The sequence below is a fragment of the Aythya ferina genome, assembly GCF_964211825.1.
Source record: "Aythya ferina genome assembly, chromosome: 1".
Taxonomy (NCBI): Eukaryota; Metazoa; Chordata; class Aves; order Anseriformes; family Anatidae; genus Aythya; species Aythya ferina.
Genome location: NC_140296.1, coordinates 179,903,383 through 179,924,311, shown reverse-complemented (window position 1 = coordinate 179,924,311; position 20,929 = coordinate 179,903,383). Strand labels below are relative to the sequence as shown.

At 35.5% G+C, this 20,929-nt stretch overlaps 1 long non-coding RNA gene across 1 annotated transcript in view; it reads right to left on the bottom strand.

Annotated features, from left to right (window-relative positions):
- Positions 1 to 6,003: 6,003 nt before the first annotated feature.
- The window catches only part of LOC311436524, a 74,796-nt gene continuing 59,870 nt past the window's right edge, over positions 6,004 to 20,929 (bottom strand). Inside the window, exon 5 of the long non-coding RNA XR_014692911.1 lies at positions 6,004 to 6,237. This is a non-coding gene — a long non-coding RNA (uncharacterized lncRNA). The remainder of the gene's footprint in view (positions 6,238 to 20,929) is intronic.

Sequence of the window (20,929 nt, the reverse complement as noted above, 5' to 3'; positions counted from 1 at the left end):
GGATCGAGAGCTACTGTAAAATGTATGTGTGTCTAATGGATGCCTAATCAGCATAACAACTGTGCGATAGTTTTTAATCACAATGAATGCAGTGATGTCTCTGTATGTAAACTTGACTGACCATGAATATGCATAAGAACTATATTTTGGAACAGTTGTGTGTGACAAATGTTTATAATTAGTAGTGTGCATTTGAATGTCACCAAGTGACTGCATGAAGTGCAAACCAAAACACAACAGGGTGTGTGATTGTTTTGAGATAATCTAATGCCTTGGGTGTGTCTGTTCAGTCAGCAAATGCTGAGACGTAGCTGCCAATTTTAGCAGACTGAAGATTTTAGTGTTATAGGGCCTCCAGTGTTTTTATTCATTTAAGTGGCTTGAAATGAATTTAAAAGAAAAAAGAAAAAAAAAAAATAGATGTTTTTCCCCTACTATTGTTTTTCCATTTCTTTAGTATATGGGTCCAAGGGAGCCAATGTGCCTAACACTTTCCAATATCTGAAGTTGTTCCATAACTGCAAGGTTAAAACCCTTGCAAACCAGATCATTAACTCACTCCTGGCTGTTTATATTTTTCTCTTCTTAAAATAAATGCCTACTTTAGCACTTTGAATGCTAGTGTGTTTTGTCTTTTAAGTACTTTATAAACTTGCTGAATCCTTTATGTATTACAAAAAAGGATCAGATTGTGCTTTTATGTTTCATTCACATGTAAGAAAGAGACTTCTAAGTCTCTTCAGGGACTCTATTGCTAGTCCCTCTATTGCACGGCCCAGAGGGTTAGGTTTAAAGTTAGTATATTAGGGTTAATATGTGTATACATATATCTATAGGGTTATATATATATAGGTATATATAGGGTTAATATATTAGGGTTAGGTTTAAAGTTAGTATATTTTACTTAGGACAAAGGTAGATGCAGGTGTGTGAACTTCTCTTTCTTTCCACCTGTCCCCTCTTCAAGTCTTGTTTTCCATGTAAAATAAATCCAAGCATGTGGGCTGGCAGGGAACCATGGCTGTCCCAGCAGCAGCTGCATGACACCCAAAATAGTTCTGTTATATCCAAAATCTTAGCGCACACCAAATCCCAGAAGACAAAGGTCTAGAGTACTCTGTCTCTTACTGTAGGACGAAACACACAAACAAATCAGAATCTGTCAGTGAAAAGCTCCCAGATCTTATAGACCTCAACATGACCTTAAAAGAATGATTCTGCTAAACAACACAATGTAGCAAATCTGTGGATAAGGTGGCTGAAGCAGTATGTGTTACAGCCTGTGCTGGTTTACTGAAAACACAATAAACCCTTGCCTTGAAGTTGCTTATTGGCCCTGACTCCTTCAGATCTGTCAACATTAATTCAATATCCTACTCTTAACATGAAATGTATTCAATATGAGGTATTTCAGGATGTATTTAAGCCTGTGCTCAGATTTAATTAGAAATGAGAAATACAGCAGATGGAGAGAAATCATTGTTGCACAGTTGGGTCCTAATGCAAAAACATTTCTCTAAGAGTTGACAATTAAGAACTCCTTGATTGGTTAGCTATGACAAAAGAAAAGTGGTCTACAAATGAAATTAAAAACCAGGACAACAGCTGCTCCAAAGCCTCTACAAAAATCTCTAATGGAAACAAGGAAAAGACTAACCATGATATGAAATACCACTGTAAGGTAACTAGATTGTAGTACTGGTATTAAAGTTTAGCATCTGTGAAGTTGCTACAGAAGTGACCTTTATATTTAGCTTTTAGCTTTCCTGTCAGAGGAACTCAAATGAGACATTCTATTATCAAAGAAAAAAAATAAATAAATCAAAGATGCTATTCTATCATCAGTTTTGCATTGTACATCTCTGATTTCCTCATACCTTACAAAACAGGGACAAGTTTCTGTACACAGAAATGGTATGCTGCCCAGACAAAAATATTTTACCTTTAATAAGCATTATGCACCCAGTCATCCTAACATCTGAGTTTAAAATACACAGAAGAAGTAAGCAACACATTACACTAATCTATCCACAAGAGGAAGCACAAAGCACAAACAGCGGGCGGGTCAGCAGTCTCTCATTTGTAAGGTATCAAAGGCTGTTGATGGATCTAATAAAATTACTCTGAACATCTGACCTTTGTCCATGGCCAGAAGGAATGCAGTTATACAATAGGGGAAGGGAAATCACTGGTGACAAAATGTAGTTTCAAATAAACTATGCTTCTACTGGCAATTTTTCTTTATCCGCTATCATGTAATACACAGAGGGATGTACGGTACGTACTTAGAACAGGAAATGAAAGTGAAAAAAAATGGAAGCTAAAACTGACACTAACAATACTTAAATTGCTTAATGGAGATGCTGTGTACATACTCCCCTAGGCAACAGATCCTTGTAAGTGTTTAGAGCTTCTAATTGTACCGTATGTCTTAATAAACAGCAGGTTACAGAAACTCTAGGTCAAATGTTAGACAACAGAAGGATTTTGTCTGTAATTTATTCAAAAGTTTGATTGTATCATTGCACATTAGGAGGAAATCGAACCTCAGAGTTATGAAGCTAATTACTGCCAAGCATCTCTAACGTATGTATGCATGTGTGTAGATATGTGCACATATATACTATATACAGAGTGTATATATGCATGTATATGCATGTTTGTGCATATATTGTGTATATAATGTATATAATATTTACATATATATGCATACATATATATGTATACATACATATAGCTGAAGGCATTACCAGTGCAGTGCAGAAGGCTTCCCTCATATCTGTGTTCTAATTATTTCATGAGTAACCCAAGAATTTAGCATAAAGATTTTTTTTATTTTTTAGGAAAAAATTGGGGAATTTTCTTAGTTTATCTTATCTTAAAACCAAGAACATAGATCAAAATACATCAGACATAGCTTCTCTGCTTAAGCAATTCTCTGCCAAGGACTTCTCTTGGAAAAATGACTCTGCATCAGAGGATCCAAAAAAAAAGATGATCTGTTAAGCTTAAATGATATTTAATAACATCCAGATTCATTTTGAGCAGACATGCAGAAAACACCTGAGGTGAAGCAATATCAAAGAAAGCCCCCTTGGATTCTCAGGGAGTTCCAGAGGTGTCCATCCTCCCATGGGATTCTGCCTGTGCCAGCTGCCTCTGGAAAAGCTGTGTCCTCCTTGTCAGTGAGAATCGTTTTGCTGCCCCAAAAGCTTGTTCTGAGAGGGCCTTTGCTCAAATTTCACAGCTCTCTGGGTATGAGAGACCACCACTCACATTGTCACTGACACAGTCTGGACACCCTGAGCATTTCAACTAGCAGACATAACAGGAGTCACTATCATTTCTGGGAATGCTGCCTTCCCATTACAGCCAAGGATGCTGAAATGCCTCTCATATTTGACTTCATGTATTTCCAGCGAAAATGTGGATTTATAAGGCCAATAAACTGATAGGAGTGTGCCAGGCTGATGCCAGAAATATGTACAGAATGGTTTATGAATGTAACTGTTTAAGCCTGTTTTTAAACCTGTTCTCTGAACTGAAATGAATCAAATGTTTGTAATTTTCATAAACCTTTTGTGGATTGGTATAAACATCGGGTAAGCAGGGACCAAATAGCTGCCCTGTAGTGTCATCAGTGAAAAGAAAAAAAAAAAAAAAAAAAGTGACTTCCCTAGTCTTCATAAGTTTTGTCTTCCTAAGTTTTTGTTCAGTATGTCTTCAAGTTAAACAGAATTAGTGAACATAAGGAACAAGATCCTTTTAAAGGAAACTTTCCAGTCTCTGTCATGGAATGATGCCATGATACTTATACCTGTACTTTTCAGAGCATTTGGCTGGCCAACCTATCCAAACAAGAGGAGCTGATAACACAATCTACCACTAAAAAGTCCCTTGTCACAACCAGATACTTTCCAAACAGAAAAAGCCAGATCATGCGTCAAATAGTTGAAGTTCTCAAGATCATACACAAATAAATATATATATATACTATATATATAATACAAAACCATGCAGATTCTATAAGAAACACAGGGTACTCCTTTTATAATGTTCTGAGGTACACAAAGGATCTCAAACCCAAATAAAAGGATCTGACAATGTTTCAAACTCTCTTTCATTTGAAAAAAGTAAGCAGGTAATTAACCAGGGAGGGTACTGATTATTAAAAATACATCATGTTTATTCAAATATATATATACTAAGTTAGTAAGAAATCATAATTGTTCTTCATCTTGAAATTATATGTTGCTATATGTTCAAAATGGAAAAATAAGTATGTCATAAAATGAGAATTCTGGAACTTATCACTGAAATAGACATATTTTTGTCTAACAGTTCTATTTGCATAAAGAGATCCTACATTTTGTTTTGTTTTGTTTTTTAGTTAGAAATCTTCCATGAAGGTTAAATAATAAGTAATAAATAAATAAATAAAAAGATGATTTCTTTTGAACTGCCTCTGCATTTTACAAAAAAAAAAAAGAAAGGAATAGATTTTAAATCAACACTGAAAAATGAGTAAGTAACTTGCCACCTAAGGCCAAAAACTTTTATTCCTGATTTTTTTATTATGATGATATATAGTCTAAAAATTGTTAAAAACATACTCATCCTGCTTTGACTATTTGAGCTTGGTTTTAATAGCAAGCTTCAATCCCAATGGCATTAATTTCCCCTGCTCCAAACAAACTCTTTCTGTGTCTTTATTTGTTATCGAGTGTTACTAAGCAATAAGTCTTCACATAAAGCATACCTCAGTTCATCTACTACCAGGATTTCTCTCATAGCCTTTTGAATGTATAATAAAAAATAATAAAAAAAGAGGTTTGCCATAGTGATCTGTAAACTTATACAAAAATAGTTGATATACATGTATATTTAGTGCAGTCTTTTCATTAACTGCAAGATTTGTCAAGGAGATAAAGCTTTTAAAAGTGCAGCTTTTATTAAGAATGTTGTTACTTATTCCTTTGATTTATTACGAGAGTGAACCAACAATTTATCATACAACACTACAACCATTACTTATCATAAAATTATGAAATGTAGATCCTCTTGAGTATACAAGACCCAAAAGATAATCAAAAAGACCTAGTTAATTCATTTAAACTAAAATGAAAAAAGCCATGACCTGGTTACAATGAATTCAAATGTATAAAATTAATAGATAATGGAAATATAATAAACTCAAAGAAAGGTTCTATATACCACTGGACAAAGATTATATTATCCCATTCTTTGATGAGACAAAGATAATTCCTTGGCTCCAAAGATGCTAATTCAAAGATGAATCCAAAGATGATAATTCCTTAGACCTTGAGATCTATTTCTGTCTTTATCATTTGTCATGTTTTCTATTGATCTGCATGAAAAGTGAGTAAGTACAGTCTCTGAAACAAAAATAAAACTTTATACGTAACTAAGAAGTTATTGGAAAAACCACCATGCAAAAATGACCTATATGAAGCAGTAATGTTATCTTGGTATTGTAATTGAGCACCCTGCCAAATGTCAGTGGACACCCTTTGCAGCCCATTCTTGGAATTCATTTTCAGTAACAGCAACACATGATCACGTGGAAAGACAATTCTGCTTAGACTATATTTCTTTTTAGTACTCAGTTTCCAAAAAGGAAGATAACACCTTGTGATTAAAAAAGAGAATCCATTTTATGACTAAATCTGACATTTTCCTTCTTTCGCATATAAACCAGAGTGTTGTAATCAAATATTGGAGCAGACATAGCTACATACATGCTGAAAACAAAGAAAAGAAAATGAAAACAAACAAACAAAACCCACAAAATATCAAATCATATAGCATTAATTACTTTAAAAATAAAAATAAAAATAAATAAATAAAAGACTAAACCTATGGACTACATTCAAAAGTGGCAGAAAACAATTTTTCTCTTCATCTTTATTACTCTTTTGCAGAGTCTGTGCCCTGCTTATCTTACTATTTTTTATTGACATTGAGAAAGAAAAGTCACCCTGCCAAGGAGCTTCTAACTGCTCTTGGAAATGTAAAGGCTAGAGCTAAACCAATGGCCTTTTACCCAGCATTTGTTATTTTGACCAGTTGAGTTGAATGCAGTCCAGGATGCTGGATCTCTTCTCATAACGTGTTTCACCCACACTCAACCTGGAAATCTCTGCTTTTTTTCCATAGTACAAGGAATGTTCACAACATGTTGGCTGCCGCATGTAAAACCCAGACGTTTCAGATACTCTGTAACAAACATGCGAGAAATTAAGACAGCTGCATGGAAAGCATAACTTGTCCTGTCAATTGAAAAGAAGGTTACAGACAGCTGGTGACACTTCTTTCTTTTTTGCAGGAAGGTTTCTCAGGACACAGTGTTTGACAGGGAGTAACATATATCACAGTGAGATGTCCACTACAAACTTTCAGAGTGATGAAATATGAAATACATATGCTCTTCAAGGCATCAGTATGAGAAACACATAAAATTACATCACATAAGTGTGCCTTAATAGCACACTTTCTATCTCAAAGACTGGCAAAGCAAAGAGAAACATTTCTATAAAAGAAGTGCTATGTCCACATGTGCCATCTGTCAACATCTGCTGGTGAATCCCAAAGAGGTCAAGTGTGGTGCAGTTTGAACATTTTTGTGTTTCAACACAGTGAACCATTTTCAAGAGTGAGTTAGCACCCGTCTTGTGTTGAGAAGAAATGTTCAAATGGATACTTTCCCACGTTTTTTAAAAAGGTGAACAAAATCAACCTTGACAACGGCCCTGCCCTAATGATCTGATATAATTTAGCCTGTTTAGTTAGGAAAAATATACCCAGACTATCACCACAAGGCCTTTCTCATAATTAAAATATATACAGATGGTGTAATCATCATTAGGCAGACACTGAGTTATACCAACTTACAAATATTTTCTTTATGTAGCTCTGCAATTCCTTAGGAATCGGAGTAGAGACAGTAACATGGGAATCTTTATAAAAATTATGCCCCCTATAAAATAGTGTCTGAGCAATTCACAGTCAGTTTAGAACTCATCCTCTAACAACCACTGTGTGGTGGGGAATAGGTGAATTGTTTTATTTTTTTCATCATAAATAAGACCAAGAAAAATAAGTGACATGTCTGAGGCCACTTAAGCAATCTGAGGCATGCTGAAACAGTGAACTCAAATGCTTTGAGTTTCAGGTTTCGTAAGATTATAATAGAAAAGATACTTCCTCTTTAATATTAATATTTCCAGTGTATTTGGAGAAGTGCAATGAACAATTATGTGAGCATCAGGACTAAGAAACATCTTTAGAAGTAAATATGAAAACTTTTATGTCCAAAAGACATTGCTATTGCTGTTACAGATAACGATACTGCAGCTGATCCTGACACTGCTGAGCGGGGTGTAATGTCAGTTCTGGATGAGAAGCTATACTGCAGCAAAAATTCTGATCATGAATCCCCATGATACCATATCAGCATTTAACAGTCTTGACTTTCGTGCTTAGGAGACAACTGACTAAAATGCCAAAGAATCATTGAAATCATTGTCAACTGTATTTAATATGTTTTAAGAAAAAAATACATATATATATATATATTATTTATAACTAGTGATCAACTACAGAAAGACATGGGAAGGTGAATCTAATCTTTAGAGGAAAACTAATACACAACTAAACTAGAGTTTGGTTTTGTTTAATAGCATCTCTACTTGGCACATCTGCCACAGCTTTTGTGGGAATACTAAAGCCATGAGTAACAAGTTTAGCAAAGGTGAGAAAACAGTTACTGCTTCCTTATAATTTGAATAGAAAAATAATCACAGCATCATTGTATCCAAATAATCAAAAATTCATTTAAGACCATCACTCCTCTTGGTATGAAGATGAAGAGATCCCATGCAGACCCCAATTCCCCTTGTGGCCCCTCTGCAATAATAACAGATATGTTAATTCTTATTCAAGTTTTTGATATCTACTGATTTTTTGGTAGGCATCCCTTCTTTAAGGATCAGTCTCACCATTGAAATATTTTTAATTATTAAACTATTATTAATTATTTCCATAGCACTAGTGCATTAGGACACTAACCCACCCATATGTGAGTCCCTGTACAAATGCACAGAAAAAAGTAGGCTGCCATTTGTAGTTATTCAGAGATTATTTATAACTAGTAATGTGTGAACAGTTCAAATTGCAGAGAATTTTGAATGCCTATGGTAGAATGTTTTGATTCTTTTTCATTTTAAAGTTTAACTTTTTCATTTTAACATTTATTTTGGCTATTTCAGTATTTTGAACAAAGAAAACACATTTAATTCTGAGTTGGTATGCACCCTTATGAATTCAGAAAGGGTTTCCAACAAAAGTGACTCAAATTATATTTTTGATCTTCGTAAACTAAAAACAAACAAACAAACTCCCCAAAAAACCATGAAGAACCATCTAAAATGCAAGCCATTAAGCTTGTTGAATATATCAGAATGAAGCAAAGAAGGCAAAAGTCTACTTTTTTTTTCCTCTTTTCTAGCAAATCCTTGGCAGTTCACCTTTAAACTGAAGGTCATCAGGTGAGAATTGTTGTGTTTGAAAGCACTTGAACTGCTTAGGGAGTTCATCTCATCTGTATTATTCATACGTATTTGCTGATTATAAATCACAATGGAATGAAATATTTCCAGTTTTTCACATCAGCAGGCATCCAGAGAGCACTGTCTTTTATTTACTGACCATGTTAAAAACAGAACAGTTTTTTTTCTTACTTTTCTAATAATATGCTGTCTGACCAGTTCAGAGAGATCTCTAATAATGTCTCAGTCCAACCATGGGTCTCATTATGTTGGTAGGAACTGTCATGCAACTGTGAATGTGCAATAAGTGTAGAGGTACTGTAAATGGCAAAAAAATATGAAAAGCATTCTACTTTCAGATGCTGCACAAATCTATTTATTCCTACCACACTGAATGAACCAAAAATTGTGCAGAAAAAATGAGGACTTTACTTCACAGCCTTCTAAATTTAAACAAAGAGAGGATTTGAGGATACATCTTACAGCAGAAAATGAGGGATGTTATATAGTACAAGATATGCACTTAGCTCTTCTTATGTTACATCCATTTTTTAAGCACCCCCAGAATATTAATTTCAATAGAATTTCTGTTTAAAAAATCAATACCGTAACATGACCCAAATAACAGTTTGGAGACTGAAAAAATTATTCATAAACTATGTAAATCTGGCTCAGACCCTTACTGTGGGCATCTTCCTCTGAATGTGGTCTCATGAAATATGCTATAACAATGGTATAATTATATCTCTGGATTTCAGACTTATGGCATTGGAGATTTTTGCTTTCATTCAAATTTGTGTACTGGCATATGTAAAATATGCTGTAAGCAGTTCTTGAGTTTAGAAATGAATACCTACTGGACATGACAAAATGGAATAAATGAGACTTGTCTGAGGATGTTGATGCAAAGGAAAGAGAATTTATTATAGGATGTATCTTCTTAACTTTGGGTCTGGCCTTCCTACCTTGAAGCACAAAAAATATTGTATCTGAAATGAAACGAGAGGTAAGTCGCCCATTTGCTCTCTGTGTTCACTGCTGCTTTTGGCAGGACATTTCTTAAAGGATGAGATAGAGTGAAAAAGAAAGGGAATTGGTGAAATGCCTTTCACTTCATTAACATACCTGTCAACAACCTGCAAACCTACCACTATCGTCAGTCTCTTCCCTTGCAGTTCTGTTTGGTTCACCACATAAGCAGAAATTTCATCCCCAAGGTTAGTACTGCAGTAAAATCAACACCCTTATACCTGTTCATACAAGGATCAATGATTTAAAAAGCTTGCACTCTCATCAGTGCTGTCTGCAGCCAAACAGATGTTTTGTAAATTATCATCCAAGCACTAAACAAAAAATAAATTGTTCAGATCAAAATTATATGCAGTAATATTCTTTGCAAGAAAAGGGAAAAGAGATCATTTTCATTTCGGTCAGTACAAAATATTCCATTCAAAACCCCATAGTTTGGACACATCCACAAAAAAAAAAAAAAAAAAAAAAAGCGAAGCAAGGAAATAGATAAATTCATATCTCTTCCAGAGAGAAGCTATTTGAATTAATATCCCATTTGGTGGGAAAATCTCCCAAGCTGTGAAAGACCTCTCTTCTGCCTAAGAGATATGATCCAGAGTGCTCACCTGCCAGGAGAGCATCCTGACCAGCATGCCACAGCAAAGCTCTGGGGGACACTGAGGGGCCAGGGCCAAGCTAGCCCCATGGCATGGCTATGCTTTGTATTCATGGCAGCAGAAGCTGGAGCCCAGCAATCTCACTTCTACAAAGACTCTTGTCTGCAAGGCTGGAAAGCCCTTCTTTAGTGGCTTTGCTCAATGAATATTTAGGTACCCATGCAACCTGGAAGAGCTTTCCCCAGAGGGACATTGGTTCCAGCATCTCCCCGAATCAGACAGAGAGCGGGTTTGGACCAGGGTCTTGTGCCACTCAGGAGAGCAGCCTAAACACCGTGCTATTAGGTGTTCAAGTGTGGAGCTCCTGAAATCCCTCCTGTGGGAACAGTGGCACTTGCCATAGCATATTTAAATATTAATTGAGCAAGAGAGTGTGAATGACTCTTTAAGCCTGACTAGCAGTCAAGGCGCTCTCCTGGGACATGGGAGCTTCAATTTCAGATTCCCTTAGGCAGAGGGAAGAATTGAACCCACAGCTCCCATGGCTGCATCACTCTTTTTGCCAGTTTCTGAATCCTGCCTGAATTCAGCCAGCACAGATAGACCCACAGATAGCTGAATAACCTTAAGCTGCATTGCTCAGTGAATTTATTGTTCATCAAAAAATCTTTGTCCCACTTATGATACACCCCACTTCTGATTGCCTAAAATGTCAAAGGTACAGATATATGGCAACTCACTGCTCCTATCAGTATTTCTGTCATTTCACTTTTGACTATTTTTCCATAAGTAGAAGTGCAGAGTCATTTTATTTTTTCATGGGAAGCAATCAGTGAAACAGGGTAAGTCGAGACAGTCTTATTTTAAGAGTGGGGATTTTACATTCCATGACACTAAAACCATACATACAGTATTTGAGATTGCAAATGTGAAATGCAGGAACAGTGGCTACAGGTAAGGCAAAAGTTTGGGAGACCTGGGGAATGAGCTGGGGAATATTCCAAAGTCCCTTAGCATCCTCTGAAGGGAAAGGCAATATGGCAATGCTTGCATGGTAGAAGCAATGTGAGCAAAAACTAAGTCCATTCATGTCTCTAAATGTTCCACATCTGAAAGAGGCTGCTGCACATCTGTTATTCCACCAGAAGAGTGGAATATTTTATGAATTTGCCTGCACCTATCATGCTGAGGGAAGGTTTCACTGAGTATAAAAGGATTTTCTTGCCAAAGTGTGCATCCTTTTGGAAACTAACTGGAGCCAACACAGATGTGGTGAGCAGCATAAATCCCTGTTTGGAGCATAGATTGTTCCAGAAAAGCATCATTTTTCTACTGCTGGCATGAAGCCATAAACTCATTTATATTATTTTCTGAAAAGCAAGATGGGACACTAACTACAAATACCTCAATGCATTTGCTATGCTAATGCAATAAATTTACTAGGAAAAAGCGTGATGCCATACACAACCACAGGAACCGGGTTTTTACAAAAAAGCACAGTAAAAAGTACATAACCAGCATGAGATGGTTAAGGGAACTGGCAATGTGACGTATGTTTTGGAGTATTCATCCAACTGAAGGAGGCAGGGAGCAGATATTTTGATGGCTTATATGAAATGAGGCATTCTCAAAAAAACAAACAAACAGAAAAAAAAAAAAAAACTAGCTGTCTGTACAAACACATTTTTGGCTCCCAGGGTACTTTCAACGAAGTTAGAGAAAATGCAATACTTTGCGCTATCTGAGGCAGTTCTCTGAGGTTAACACAGAGGCACAGCAGAGCAGGCTGGCAGACTGGAGCAATGTGATATGTCCCTGCCTTTTCTCGTTCTTTATATCACCAATGTGTTTCTGAGGACTTTCAATTTCTACCGTTACTAAACTATCATACATAAAACAAATAAAGAAGCAAGTATATGTTGATACATTTTGTCTTTTTAACCCTTATACTATAGATTAAAGTGTGGTTTCCAATTAGCAGTGGAGCTGTTCAAATAATAAATTGTTCTTGTGCCTTGACACAAAAAAAAAAAAAAAAGTTCTGCTCAAAGAAAAAAAAATGAGAGGGGGGAGGGATTCATATGTGTATGTAAATAAGTATTTCAATTTATCTTTAATTTATTTATTTATTTATTTATTATTCTGCTATTTATGTCTGTTACAGCTTTACGGTTTAATTTTATTTGGAAGTAATTTTTAAGGCATACATACATACATATTATCATTTTGCAATCAAACATTTGAAATGACAGAGTAAAATATTTGTCTCCTCTTTTAAGCTTAAGTTGTTAACTAAAGACAACTTGAATCACGTGTCCAGGCCCCTGAAGTTTCATTTTGTGTTGATTTTATTGTCAACACATAAAACAAAAATCATGAATAGTCAATTCTTATATAGTCATATTCTTAAATAGTCATTCTTAAATAGTCATTCTTACTAAAATTTTGTCTACTCCTGTCTCACTCTTTCACTGGTGGGCTGATATTACTATGCTTTATATAACTTCTCAAAATTACATATGTGAAGATATTAAGAATATTACAAATACAGTAAATAGCAATTATAAAATACCTATAGTACTTATCCCTGCCTCAGAGTCAACAGACAGATGTAGGAATACACGGCAAATATTAACATGTAACCACAGCTTTGTATTTTAAAGCAAATTTAGGGAAAAAAAAAAAAAAAAAAAAAAAAAGTTTACCAAATATGCTATACACAGGGAATTGTAAAATTGTATTTGAGAAAAAAAAATCAGGTTTGAGTCTCAACACTATGCTATTGATAATAGACTATCCACTCCCTTCCAAACCTGTTGTTATGTCAAAAACAGAAGAGGTTGGCCTGATTTTCAAGAGCTGGACATTAGATTGCACCCATGGATTAATTGTTAGGTCTCTGCCATTTTTAATGCATTCTCAACATATATTAATCTATCTGCTGACCATTCAGAAGGAGCTGCCATCCTGCATATGAATTTATTAGCCTGTTTCAGAAGCATATATTGGAAGGTCATATCTTGACTTTGACTAAACAGTTCTCATGACAGAAGGGGTTAACAAGTAAAAATCAGTGCGGTTCAAAGACATCTGTCTGTAATAAATGACCAACCTCCTACTCTTCTGAAAGATTTGTTAAGATAGGAATCACATACAAATGCTGCTGGTGCTTTTTTATGACCACAACAGTCTATGCTACTAGCAGTTTGTCTAAGTGAAAGGATTTACTGATCATCATATTTGCACTGTTATCAATAACTTTATACACATGCCAAAACTTAAAGCAGTGGAGTGAGTGTGTGTGAAGAAGAGGGGAGAAAGAAAAGAGGAAAACTAGAGGGGATGACAGAGACTGCTTAATAGAAAAGAAAAAAAAAAAAAAAAAAAAAAAAAAAAGAAGGAAAAAAAAAAAGAAGAAGAAAAAGCACTACAGTTCCGAGGAAAAATCTGTAGAAGTGTGTATATACACATTGGCATTGCCTGTGCAGCTCTTCAAAAGGTTGTGAGCTTTAAAATATATATATTTGGGTAATACTCTCTTTCTATTGTGTCTGAACAGTAATTGTACATGCAATGTGTAGAGAATATACACTGGTAACAAGAGAGTTTATATTTAACCCAGTTTTCAAGTTACCTAATATTTTGTCAATCATTTTATAGGTTTTAGCTTAGGGATAAATTTGAAGCTGGCTTTTCCCTGGTGAAACCTGCAACAATAGAGAAATACATACTGAAAGAAAGAGAAACTGGGATATTGAGCAAGCCTAACAGAAATCTAACATTTCATTTTGTACTCAATAATTACTTTTTACAGATCCCTTTGACTGGGAAAGCTTTTATATCTTAGAGGTTTCAGCTAGAATGCTGAAGATCTCTAGATTTTTTCCTTGTATCACTTTCTAAAATATACATATGGTCTATTTTCTTCCATGAGACAGTAGTTTTAATTTCAAATAGCAACAGCTTATCTGTCAAATCTTTATGTAATATTTCAGCTAAAAATAATTTTAATCTGTTGAACTTCCTATTGTTACGGTTAGCAGGAAAGAGCTAATTTGTCCATATATAAACACAAACCTCGTGTTTTGTTGTATAACTATAGCAACTTCCACAAATGACTCATCTATGACTTTTGTTGTGTTATTTTATGACTCAGATTTATTAATGTTCACCCTATTACCTCTCCCAGCCTCCAGTATAGTATCTCTACTTTCTGAAATGATTTCAAATCACTTTCTTAGGTCTGAATATCACTGTCTACCCGTACATCAAAAATTACCAACAAAAGTGAAAAAATAAAAGTTCTTTCTAGGTGTGAGCACTACCTACAAACTCTGAATTTTAGCTCTATGCACCAGGACTGCTAGGTTGAGGTCTATTACATGATGACAAGACCTATTCTATATTCAAAGTAGCAAAATGACTACAGTATGTGACAAGGAGATAAGTACATGCATGCAGTTTGTCTCCAAATGGATCACTTCAGTCCATATTAAGTCCTTCCAGATTTATCCCCAGTGGCTGGCCATTTGCCAGGGCTTGGATTCTGTTCTGGTGTGTAGCATGCTGAATATTCCCAGGTGCTGGTGTATTTTTACGCCTTTAGTCCTTATTTACAGTTTTTCTTGGGGTTTCTTTGAAGTGTGAACAATCATGTTGCAGCACGCTACAAAGTTCTTTCCACATGCAGCAATCTTTTCATATTGCCTTGAGTCAAGACATTTTAAATGAGAAAATATGAGGATGAGCACTAATAAATTTCACAAGGAAAGAAATTGCATTAAATTAATGATTTCAGCATACCAAAAGCTATGTGAGCAATCACAATATTAAGGACTTACAGGTCTGATTCACTCCTTCCTCCTAAAACTCATTGACAGTGGCTACTAATATAGCACTACATTTGACTTTATAGCTCCACTTTTTACCAACCCTGTTGCTACAACACCTGACATGCTTGGCTGCCATGGAGTAATAAATAGGAGCGTTAAGGGTTCCTGGTGCAAATCCTATTCTTTTTTTTTTTTTTAGTTTGGAATAGGCTGTAGAGAAAGGCAATACTATGTCGTAAAGTAGCACAGGTGCTCAGCTCTTCAAGTTTCAGCCAGCTTTCTAAAAGACAAAACAAAACCAGCAACAAGCATTCAGCTTACTTTTGGAGAATAGGAATCTAAACAGTAGAAAGGCTCTGAGAGCAGGGAAGCAGACACATTAAGCCACGGTTTTAACTAACATTTTAACAGTTTTAACTAACATTCATACGTGACTCTTGGCAGCTGTCTGATGCAAGTAACTGCTGAGGGCCTGGTAAAACAACATGGTATGGTATGGTGTTTCATGCCATGAGGCAAATAGCATTCAGTGGAACAACAAGAAAAATCAGTATAAAGCTCCAAAAATCAGTGTAAAGATTCTGGGGTTTAGAGCTTTCAGTCCTCAAAATGAAATTTTAATTGCTCACTATAATTCTTGTGGATTCTTTTCACTTATATATATACAAAAAGTTCCTCACTGTGCTTTACATTTGTTTTACAATGTTTTTCTTAAAAAAAAAAAAAAAAAAAATATATATATATATATATATGGTCATGAATTCAAAAAAAAGTTTCATAGAATTATAAAATCATAGAATGATTTTGGTAGGAAGGGACAAAATTTGGCTACTTTGTAGAAAACAGCTTATTGTACACCAACTGTTGGATGTCAGTCAACAGATATAAAATATTTAAATACCTTATTCCAATTTTATTATTTTCAGTTGTGCTTGTGGAGGTGGAATAAATTTGAGAAGAAGGCTCTAGTTTGCTGTTCAAGGACAGACAGATAGGAGGTCCTAAATCAAGACACGGTGCTGCTTCTAGCTAGGACCTTATCTGAGCTGCTTAGCATTCTGTGCCTTAGATTTGCCACCTGAAATCTATTAAGACATGAACAGGAACCCTGCAGGAAACCATTAAGCATCTGTACAATATGTTGTACACTATTATATTTTTGATAGAAATGCAATAGCAAATGAACTGAGGATGAAATAAGAGGAAATTTCAAAGCCCATTCAAATTTCTGAAATGTTTTGATTAACTTCTGTGGTTTTCAGAGAAGACATTACACAAGTTTATTTAAATATCTAATGGATATTAATACTGTATAAACCAAAAAATAATTTGATCATTATTAAAAAGTCTAAGACAGGGAGACTAAGCTGGAGAACAAATAGCAAAGAATGTGCTCTATTTTACCATCACACAAATGGAGGTATAACAGATAAACATCCTCCCTTTCATGCTGGATCAAGAGCCAAGGGAGACTGTATACTTGAAGCCATCAACCACTTAAAACTGCTATTGTCAAAGCAATTTTTTACAGCAGACTGATTTGTATGCAGACCATTTTTAATAGCATAGAAAGAGTTTGGGACCATGTGTTAGAGTACACAAGTGATTTCCAAAAGACATTTGAAATGTAAAAATTCTAGAGGCTGACTGCCTCCTTTCTCTCCTTCTCTGCAACATGCATACACATGCACACACGCACCATCAACTTCCACTGACATTTCTTCATTACTATGAAGAAGCTTGGGATCTCTTGAGGGATTTTGCAAAGCACAACTCCTCTTTTTAAGTAAGGCTATATACTTATATCTCTACAAATGATCTCCATAAGTTTATATTCTATCAAAACATATGATTTCAGATCTTAAGGTGTAGAAGTAATGTTAACAAGGTCCTGCTATGAAGATTTTTAAGCTCTTTCGAATGAAATTTCATTCTTTCTGGTGGCTTCCACTTGTCAGATTTGCAAAGGGCATTGGGACATTCTTTGGCATCAGAAGTTGCAGCTGGAGAATAAAATGTCCTGAAATCCATACTGCTAAACTGAAGTCTTTGATCTTTTCATCTCCAAAAAAGCCATACGTTGGTGAAATGTTATAAAATCATAAGATATCTGCAGGATATTCTAGCTTTCTATAAGAAGAATAATGTTAAAATCAAATAAGTACTGAAACACTTTTGTAAAGTGTCACAGTATATTATCTATATTAGGGTCCCATACAGTCATCATAGGATTTGGGACAGATACAGTGATCTGTCTTTTAAAAACTAGCACATTAAGGCAGAACCACACTTCTCTCTTAACTGAGCACTGATTAAGGCTTAATATTAACACAGAATTTTAATTTTTGTGTGGAAAAAAAAGACCTCTTTTCACTGGAAAGCTACTGGAACCATGTAATCAAGCTGTAAGCACGCTCATCAAAACAGGAACCCAAGAAACCAGACACTTTGCAATTCTATTTCACTGCACTTTCAGCATACTGTAACAAAGGTAACAAAAGAATGTTTATTTCCTTTGTACAACAGACAATGAAACTGCAGTGGCATTTTCTGTTTAGGATTCAAGATAAGCACATGTGGAGTTCATACTATGTTCATGCCAGTGACAAGATAAAACAGAGATCATGAGAATCATAGGGTGGACTGTACAAAATCAGAAGCATATTAATGATGGTATTATGAAGAATGTGGTAGTTCAGTGTTTCTTCAAGCAATTATTATTTCCACAGTAGCATATATCCATAAAAAAGCTTACAAGTAGTTTGCAGTTCTTATTTGGACAGTTGTCATGCTTTTAAAAATATAATGAAAAGAGAAAAGAAAAGAGAAAAGAAAAAAAAGGTGTAGTGGGTTTACATGGCAAGGTTTTGGTAGCAGGGGGCTATAGGGGTGGTTTCTGTGAGAAAGATCTAGAAGCTGCCCCATGTTTGGGAAGGGCCCCATTGTTTTCCAGATCTGAGCCAATAAGCGATGTTGTTTGCACCTCTGTGAGAGCATATTTAAGACAGGGAAAAAAACGCTGCGCCACACAGCAGCCGGGAGAGTCAAGGGAGTGAGGAACAGCACCAAGGTCAGTGTAGAAGGAGGGGGAGAGGTGCTCCAGGCGCCGGAGCAGAAGTCCCCTGCGGCCTGTGGTGAGGACCATGGTGAAGCAGGATGTCCCCCTGCAGCCATGGAGCCCACGACGAAAGGAAAGGAAAGGAAAGGAAAGGAAAGGAAAGGAAAGGAAAGGAAAGGAAAGGAAAGGAAAGGAAAGGAAAGGAAAGGAAAGGAAAGGAAAGGAAAGGAAAGGAAAGGAAAGGAAAGGAAAGGAAAGGAAAGGAAAGGAAAGGAAAGGAAAGGAAAGGAAAGGAAAGGAAAGGAAAGGAAAGGAAAGGAAAGGAAAGGAAAGGAAAGGAAAGGAAAGGAAAGGAAAGGAAAGGAAAGGAAAGGAAAGGAAAGGAAAAGCTATTTTTAAGTGATACTATTGCAGAAAAGATAAAATATAGAGAGACAGATTTGAGCATTTTAGTGTTTCTTACTTTACAAGACCGTATGATCTAGTGGGATGAGCAAAAAAAATATTGAACTGGGACTTAAAGTGTTTTATTCCTGCTTGTACCCTGACACACTGTTTCATCCTCAATGAAACACTAAGCTCCCTGCCTCAACTTCCCCAACCGTGTTGGGAGAAGCATAATTGTTTTCAGTAGCAATATGTAGCTCTGGCCAGCAGAACCATGGCATAAGGCACACTACAGTGGGCAGCAAGTTCTGCTCTTGTGCAGCTTGGCAGAAAAGAGTACCACGCGGAGCATTGTAAGGTAGCGTTGCCCCAGGCTTCATTAGTGTTCAGATGCATTCTTTATCGTGCCCCATATTTGCTGTTCAAAAAGGGGGCATCCTGTGTTCATAAGAACTGTTCATAAGAAGTGTTTCTTATGAATCCTCTCTCCCTTGGGCTTGCCCATACATTTTGCAGAATGAAAAGATTTACTGCAGCAGTACCTTTCACATGGCATCTCCAACATTCATTCAACACGACTTCCTTTTTGATTTTTTATTCTGCCTTCACTACCAAATGAAGAGAAGCACAAATCACACTCTTATGACAGATAAAGAAATATTTCTACCTAAAGGATATTGGTATTCTCTCAGTGCGCTACTGTGGTTCATTAGAAAAAAAAAGCATCATGCAGTAATCAACCCTCTACATGACAAATACAATCTTACTGATAATGTCTCACTAAGCTTCCATTCTCAATTATGCCTTACATAAGGTTATTTACAGACAGCCACTGCCATAAGCCAGAAGAAATGTACTGAAAATTTCACTCTAAACATACATGTTTTTTAATATCCTAGATTTAACAAATTTATGCATCATTCCCAAATGGCATTCCCATAAAGAGTGGCTGAGATGACTAAAATAGGCATTAATTGGAATGAAAAACTAGAAATGCATCTAACGGTGCTAAGACAAAAAAAAATTATATATATATATATATATAAAAAATATAAAATATAAAATATAAAATAAATAAAAATATAAAATATAAAATATAAAATAATATAAAATATAATCAGGGTGCTGGGCTTATTGCTGAATTTTTCCCTTTTCTGCATGATGTTCTGTTAGGTAATTCAGGAAAGTGCCAGGCCATCAGGTATAATTAAACACAATAACTCTCCAACATTCAGATGCTGCAAACAGGTGCTAGCACAGTTTCATGGAGTTGTAGAAGAGGACCTTGTAAGGTGAAGTGGATTGTTTGAGCAGGAAAAGGGATTTAAGTGTCCTTCAGTAAACAAACAGCTGTAATTCTTAAATGTGTCTGCACTCCAAGTGATTTCTGTCACGTTTGAGGAAAGAATCTTCTCTGCAGACCTTGCCATACAAGTAGTATCTATTTCTGTTTTACTCATTGTCTTATCTGAAAACAAAATATTCTCTCTTCTCTCTGAATATCTCTTTCCCTATGTCTATCTTTATATAAATTAATTGCTTCCTTTATAAAATCTTAGGATGTAAATTCTACCAAAGGAGTGTGGTTTATAAAATTTGAACTCATATCAAAAATAAATAAATAAATAAATAAAAATCTCGAAAATATCCATTAATAAAAGCTTAACACAAAATTAAAATTATACAATTTTTTTCTACCTGTCTCTGTGTCAAAGGAGTGACCTACAGAAAATTGAATTTTGGAATTTTTGTGTTAATTATGTGTTATCAGATCTATTATTAACATGCATAGTTCATCAGTTCAGATCAGTTTATATCCCATTAATAAGTGGAATTTTGAATTCCAAAGTGTCTTTCTTTTATAAGATAAATAAACTTTCTGATCTTTCCCTCCCTTATTTTCACTGCTACTGTATTAAATATGTTTGAGCATATTCCTCTTTTTGTCTAGGGATAACCTGCATTATTATAAGAGTGATGATATTTTAGAATTGAACATCATTTTTCATTATTAAAGTAATGGTTACATCAGCATTAAATATTATAGCCTTCTCTCCACTTAACATTGTTTCAACGCATCTTCTGGTTCTCCTAGAGTAGAGGTTAGGTACTAAGCACTTCACATGGGAGGAAGAAAAGTTTATATGCCAAAAGATTCAAGCTCCGTGGTCCAGCTGTGCACTCTGACCACATTACAGGATGAGCAGCAGATGTTCACATTTTTATTTCCCTCCCTCCTAGCAGTGGTTTCCATCCTGGGAAGCTGGGGCTGTGGACAAGGAAGCTCTAGTGCAATTGCACACCCTTCAGCCTAGGCACTGACTACATCAGTAGGGTCTGCCATCAAACTAACGGCATCAAAGACCTCTTTCACTTTGTGCTCCAAATATATCTCAAAAAACACAAAATCAAGCTTAGGTTCCCTGTCTACCACCACTCATTTGTTTGATAGATTCT